This window comes from Trachemys scripta, chromosome 9 (assembly GCF_013100865.1).
Source record: "Trachemys scripta elegans isolate TJP31775 chromosome 9, CAS_Tse_1.0, whole genome shotgun sequence".
Taxonomy (NCBI): domain Eukaryota; kingdom Metazoa; phylum Chordata; order Testudines; family Emydidae; genus Trachemys; species Trachemys scripta.
Window position 1 is genome coordinate 104,321,666 of NC_048306.1, and position 7,276 is coordinate 104,328,941.

Here is a 7,276-nt window from a genome sequence, read left to right on the forward strand (position 1 = left end):
CCAGTGATGGCAGGAGCCCCTGGGAAATCAGGAAAATTAAATGGTGGGAGCACCAGTCCTAGCAGGCAGGTTGTCACACGTGCCTCTTGTCATTGGTGATGACATGACAAGTCTGCTTCATACAGATAACTGGGTTAATACTTGATGCTCGGCCCAGAGGGCACCCACGAGACCCAGGGCCAGCCCTGAGCTGTTCCACGCACTTAGATACCACAGAGCCAGCACCAGAGCTCAGCCCTGAGTAGCTCTGGGTGTGCAGCTACCATATGTCACGTTCTTCTGCACCGGATCTGGACAGGCTACGGAACTTCCTTATCCACACCAGGTGTGCGGATGGGAACATGCTTCAGTGCTCTGCCAGGCACGGCTGAGATTGGTTTAAATAAGGCATTTCACACACACCGACGCCTTTGTTGGGGAGCAAAGCCAAGGGTCAGCATCAGAGTCAACTGCCAATTACCAGAGCCAGGGGTCAAGCCAGAGTCAGAACCAGGAATCAAAGCTGAGGTCAGATACCACTTACTAGAGCCGGGGGTCAAGCCAGAGTCAGGGTCAGTAGTCAGAGGCTGGGGCTGAGGATTGGAGGGGAGGGGTAAGAGCAGAAACTAGAGGAGAGACAAGGATCAGGCATGAAGCAAGAGCACGGTGGGAACAGGAGCAAAGGCAGGGGTCAGGCAGGAGCTGAGCAGGAATCAGGAACAGCACTGGGTGCAGGCACAAGCCACGTCCAATGCAGCCACAACAGGAAATCACCTTGTTGCTCAGACAAACTTCCTGAGCCTCCTTGTGACTTAAATAGCATGGTTGGACCAATAGGTATAGCCAGGCGATCCGCCAATCAGGGGTCTCATGGGTGACGCTTTGGCTGTAGACCTACTAGCTTCTTGGCCAACCAGCATTCAGCAGAGCTTAGGTAGAGGCCAGGATACAGCAGCTGTCTAGGGACTCCCAGACTGAGGTTCAAGACCTGGGACATCACAAACAGTACAATGCAGCTGAGTGTTCATTACATCTTCCCCCTTTAAGTTCTACATTTCTACTGTTCACATTATCTTTGAAGCTCAGTACAGATTAGTCAGTTAAGTGTCTCTAAATCAGGCTGGTTTTCTAATTACACAACCCAAATGCATTGCAACTTGATTTGCTGGCAGTCCATTAGTTACAACAATTGTCTGTGGTTGGTGTGACAATGCGGTTCTGGTGGAACCCAACTGAGAGTGCCAACTCAGGGCNAGATTTGGGTGCCACTACAGGACCTTGGTTGCAACAATGATCTATACGGTCCCAGTTTATGTCAATAACATCACAGTTGGTTTGGAATCCTTGAGTCTTCTTCTTGTTCTGCATCTGCCATCTGTAGAGTTTGGTCTTTCTGAGAAACAAACTGTAGATGTCAGTGGTTTCTATTGAACTCTCCACTGTTGGTCTTGATCACATATGATCTGGGCACTGAATTCCTTCTCTTTATGACAGCTGAAATTGTCCATCCTTTTTCTCTCTCCAATTTGACATGAACATGGTCACCAGGTTATAGACCTAGCAGTTTACTAACTGAGTGATGTCTGTGGTAAAAGTGTTCATAAACTCTTTTAGCCTTTTTATCTGATTTGGCTACTCTCTTCATGCCTGGCCACTGTGGAAATAGATTCTTTTCCAAAGCTGGAAGATTAGTTCGGCGTTGTATTCTCATCAGGGGTTGTGCTGGACTGTATCCAGTAGCTGCTATTGGTATTGATCTGTAACTCAGAAGAGCAAGGAATGGATCTTCCTGATGTAGGATTTTCTTGGCTGTCTGCACAGCTCTCTCAGCCTCTCCATTTGCTTGTGGATTCCTTGTAATGTGATCAAAATAATATTTCATTCAGAATTACTTAAATTCTGCTGCAATGAATTGTAGTCCATTGTCCATCATTAGTTGTTCTGGAATATCGTTGTGAGCAAAAGTGCACTTTAGTTTCTCAATAACACTGCGACATCTTTTGTCTTTCAAATACATTATTTTTATATACCTGAGAAAATAGTCCATGACAACCCAGTAATGATGTTCTCTGAATCTGCATAAATCTGCAGCTAGTCCCTTCCCAGGTCTGTCTGGGAGAGATGTTGTTATTAAAGGTTCTTCGTGTTGTGTTGGTCTGTTAGTTCTGCAGTGTTCACATGCAGATAATTTAGTCTTCATATCCTTGTTGCTGCCTGGCCATCACACTGACTGGTTGGCCCCTTCACAACATTTAGTTAATCCTTGATGTCCTTCATGGAGGAGGTTTAAAATTTCTCCTCTCATTTCATTCATTTCCATCTGACTCGCTTAACTGTCCACATGCCACAAAGTAGTCTTGTCATTTCCTTAGTGCTTTTTAGACTTTTGGGCCAGCAGCCCCCAATGTAACTTAGAACTTCCTAAAGTTGCGTGTTTATCAAGGTTACTTTTTGTAGCTGGAATAGTCTCTTTTCTGTCACTGATCTGTATGTATCCACAGTATCCACGTACCCCTCCAAGTCATCTTCGAGCTCACAGGTAGCTGAGTGCAATTCTGGGCTCTGTGACAGAGTGTCTGCCACTACCAGATTTTTCTCAGGAACGTATTTAGCAACTGGGTTAAATCAGACTAACCTTAACAATAGATGCTGGTGTCTTAGCAGTGCTTGATCCAGGTCTTTTCCATTGATGAGGGGAACAAGCAGTTAATAGTCTGTTATCAATTTATATTAATGCAGTCCACACAGGGAAAAGTTCTCACATGCCCACTAGCCTGCCAGGCACTCCTTTTCAATATGTACATACCATTTTGTTATATCTTGACTTGTACATACATGTTATATCTTGACTTTAGTAAAGCTTTTGATACTGTCTCGCATGACCTTCTCATAAATAAACTAGGGAAATGCAACCAAGATGGAGCTACTATAAGGTGGGTGCAAAACTGGTTGGAAAACCAATCCCAGAGAGTAGTTATCAGTGGTTCACAGTCATGCTGGAAGGGCATAATGAGTGGGGTCCAGCAGGGATTGGTTCTGGGTCTGGTTCTGTTCAATATCTTCATTAATGATTTAGAGAATGGCACAGAGAGTACATTTATAAAGTTTGCAGATGATACCAAGCTGGGAGGGGTTGCAAGTGCTTTGGAGGATAGGATTAAAATTCAAAATGATCTGGACAAACTGGAGAAATGGTCTGAAGTAAATAGGATGAAATTCAATAAGGACAAATGCAAAGTACTCTACTTAGGAAGGAACAATCAGTTGCATACATACAGAATGGGAAATGACTGCCTAGGAAGGAGTCCTGTGGAAAGGGATCTGGGGATCATAGTGGACCACAAACTAAATATGAGTCAACAGTGTATCGATGTTGCAAAAAAAGCAAACATAATTCTGGGATGTATTAGCAGGAGTATTGTAAGCAAAACACGAGAAGTAATTCTTCCGCTCTACTCTGCGCTGATTAGGCTTCAACTGGAGTAGTGTGTCCAGTTCTGGGTGCCACATTTCAGGAAAGATGTGGACAAATTGGAGAAAGTCCAGAGAAGAGCCAAAAAATGATTAAAGTTCTAGAAAACATGACCCATGAGGAAAGACTGAAAAAAATGGATTTCTTTAGTCTGGAGAAGAGAAGACTGAGGGGATATGATAACAGTTTTCAAGTATATAAAAGGTTGTTACAAGGAAGAGGGAGAAGAATTGTTCTTCTAAGGATAGGACAAGAAGCAATGGGCTTAAATTGCAGCAAGGGAGGTTTAGGTTGGACATTAGGAAAAAATTCCTAACTGTCAAGGTAGTTAAGCACTGGAAAAATTGCCTAGGGCCTCTCGAAGATCCATGTATCAGAATATCATCCATGAAAACTACAATTCCATTTGAGTTCGGTAACAGTTCTGCCATCTTTCTTTGGAAAATTTCAGGTGTACTGGTAACCCCCAAAGGTAAATCTTCAAAAGCAAAATCTCCCAAAGGGTGTGATAAATGTAGTCAGTTTAGCACTTTCTTTGGCTAAAAAAATTTGCCAGAATCTGCTCCAGGCATCCAGTTTGGAGAATACTGTAGCTCCTTTCACTTTGCGATAGATGTCATCCAGTGGTATGAGGATAGATTTTTCCTCTCACAACTGCTCCATTAAGTCTTTGAAGATCCACACAGATTCATATTTTTCCATTTTTCTTTATACCTAATACCATTATGCTGTTGGCTCGGAGATTTTCTCAATTACCAATCCACTCCATTCTCTTTAAGTCAGTTTCCACTTTATGAAGTAATGGGATAGGAATCCTGCAAGGTGTATGTACACTATAGGGAGGGATGGCTCAGTGGTTTGAGCAGTGGCCTACTAAACCCAGGCTTATGAGTTCAATCCTTGAGGGGGCCACTTAGAAATCTGGGGCAAAATCAGTACTTGGTCCTGCTACTGAAGGCAGGGGGCTAGACTCAATGACTGGTCCCTTCCAGGTCTAGGAGATAGGATATCTCCATTAATTTATATGGTTCCACATTGTCTCTTGAGGTGATTTGTACTGATTCTCCTTTCAAAAGTCCAATATCACCAAATATTCCACGTCTAGTCTAGATATTTCATGTCTAGTGCACCTTCCTACTGCTCCAGGGGGTTCCACTGGGCTCACAAACCCCTAACCAGCTCGCTGTGGGAAGCAGTCTCCCCCCAAGAGCGTCTCTGTCCTGCCTGTAAAAGGAGTGCTATGTCCTCACCTTCAGACTTCATCTGCTGAACTGTCCATGTGTAACAGGGTGCACTCGCCCCACACTGGACGGGGTACCCCCACCCCATCACATCATGCCTCAGATAGCTCCTCAGCTTTTCCCCACCCCCATGAGGACAATATATCGCTGGACCTCCTCCTTCTGCTCCTGGTGGAGGCAATGCTGACAACTGCTTTCCAAGCAGGGGAGTCGAGAGAGGACATCTACATTCCAATGCTGGACCCCCGACAGATGCACCTTGAAATGGTCCTGCTGCAATTTCGCCAGCCAACATGGTGACTACCTTTCAGGTTGCTGGAAGCTCAACAGCCACTGCCGGGCAGCATGGTCAGTCCATATAGTGAACTGCTGCTCGTACTAGGTGTGGGTGAAATCTCTTGGCAGCTCTGAGTACTGCCAGGAGCTCCCTATGGGTCACACAGTAGTTCCATTCCATTCTGGGTTCTTGAAGGTTTCTTACAATAGTCTACAGCCTGCTCTTCTCCCCTGCACATGTAGGAAAGCCCAGCTCCTATTCTAGCCTTGCTAGCATCAGAACCAGTACAAGTGGACATCCTGGCAGGGGCACGCCAACACTGGTGCAGTGATCACAGCCTTCTTCGGCACGTTCTTGGAATGTCTGGCTGCACGTGGCTGTTCATCTACACGAAGATCTCTTGTCTGATAGTCCGTGCAGTGGGGCAGTTACCTCAGTGCGCGCACACACACGCATGTACACACACACACACACGCACACACACACACCCCAGCCTCATACAAACTCCAATAGTAAGAGGAAAGCCCTTTTAACTCCAGTCACTGGGGTTCATTCTGGGGTTCAGGCCACTCTGACACTGGAGCCACTTTTTCTGGGTCGACGGAAATCCCTTCCCCACCAACGTGTCCCAGGAACAGTTTTCCTGTGGACGCCTTTGTACGTTGCAAGGCGGAGCTTTAGGTTTGCTCTTCAAAACTGTTCCAGCACATTCCTCAGCCTTATCAGCATGAGCTCAGAGGCATGTGGACCAGGATGTCATCCAAGAGCAATTGACACCCAACAGATGGCAGACGCCCCAAGACATGCTCCATTAATCACTCAAATGTAGCTGGGCATTACACAAGCCAGACAGCATTACAGCGACAAACCCCGTCCCGTGGGAAAGGTGGTCTTTGCAGGGGCAGAATTTTCTTTCTCAATTTGCCTTGAGATGCTCAAGAGGCCAATGAAGAGAACCACTGGGATCCCACCAGTGCTTGCACCACATCATCAGTGTGAAGGCCTGGGTATGAGTCCTTGTGGGTCACATAATTAAATGTCAGTAATCGACACAGAACCCTGTTGGACTGGCCATGCCCACCGGCACCCTGGGGGATGCCCACAGACTTCTGGATAGCTCAATAACTCCTGCAGCTGCCTCTGTGTGGACAAGAGGCATATAACATGGGGTGGCTTAATCATCTGAGCTTGATGTACGTTGATCTCCTTGACGATCCTGGATCAATCCAAGGTGCCCAGTTCCTGGGAGAATACACTCATATAATCCCACACACCAACTGCCATGAAACTGCCCTTTGACCTTATGCCATCTGGGATCCTGCATGCTGACACTTCTCCAATGCAGCTGTCAGAACCGCAGAGGCCACTCCTGGATGGGAAGCAACTTCTTTCCCATACTGTCCCCTAAATAGATTAAACCCACAGGCCCTCATTTCCCACAACTAGACAGTTTCTCAGCAAGTCTAGTTGCTTGTTAGAGTCCTAGAGAAAGTCCAAACCCTGCATCAGGTCATCTTGGATTGCAGCTACTCATATCTCCTGGGGCACCTCCGAACCTGCAGTTCTAGTTTTCAACGAGGTCTGCCAAGTACTGGCCAAATCACTTGCAGGCATCAGTTGCCCATTGGCTGGGCCCAGTCTCTACATCCCATACACCCCATTTGTCCAGAGCTTCCAGACATACAACAGTGACAGGTGACCCTGTAGTAAATATTGTCAGTACAATATCCCACATAGCATCCTTCAGCCACCATTACAGATTGGATGTAGGAATCACTGGGTGAAATTCTCTGACCTGTGCTTTGCTGTGCTAGATGCTCATAATATTCCCTTCCAGACTCAGAATCTATGAACACTGGCTGTAATTACTACCTTGGGGAACCACAATTCTTTCACTGAGACTTTCTCCCACTTAGTGGGTATCAAGTATCAGAGGGGTAGCTGTGTTAGTCTGGATCTGTAAAAGCAGCAAAGAGTCCTGTGACACCTTATAGACTATTAGACATATTGGAGCATGAGCTTTCGTGGGTGAATACCATGCATCCGATGCATACTGGCAATGCATCCGAAGAAGTGGGTATTCACCCACGAAAGCTCACGCTCCAATATGTCTGTTAGTCTATAAGGTGCCACAGGACTCTTTGCTGCTTAGTGGGTATGACATTCTTGGGTTGCTCTCTTCATTTTCTAGGCCTCCAGGCTGAGTCACCTGTGGCATGTCTACACAGCCCTTGGGAGCAAGGTCCCAGCCCAGGGACACAGACTTGCACTAGCTAGCACACCAGAAATGGTCGCGTGGACTTGGCA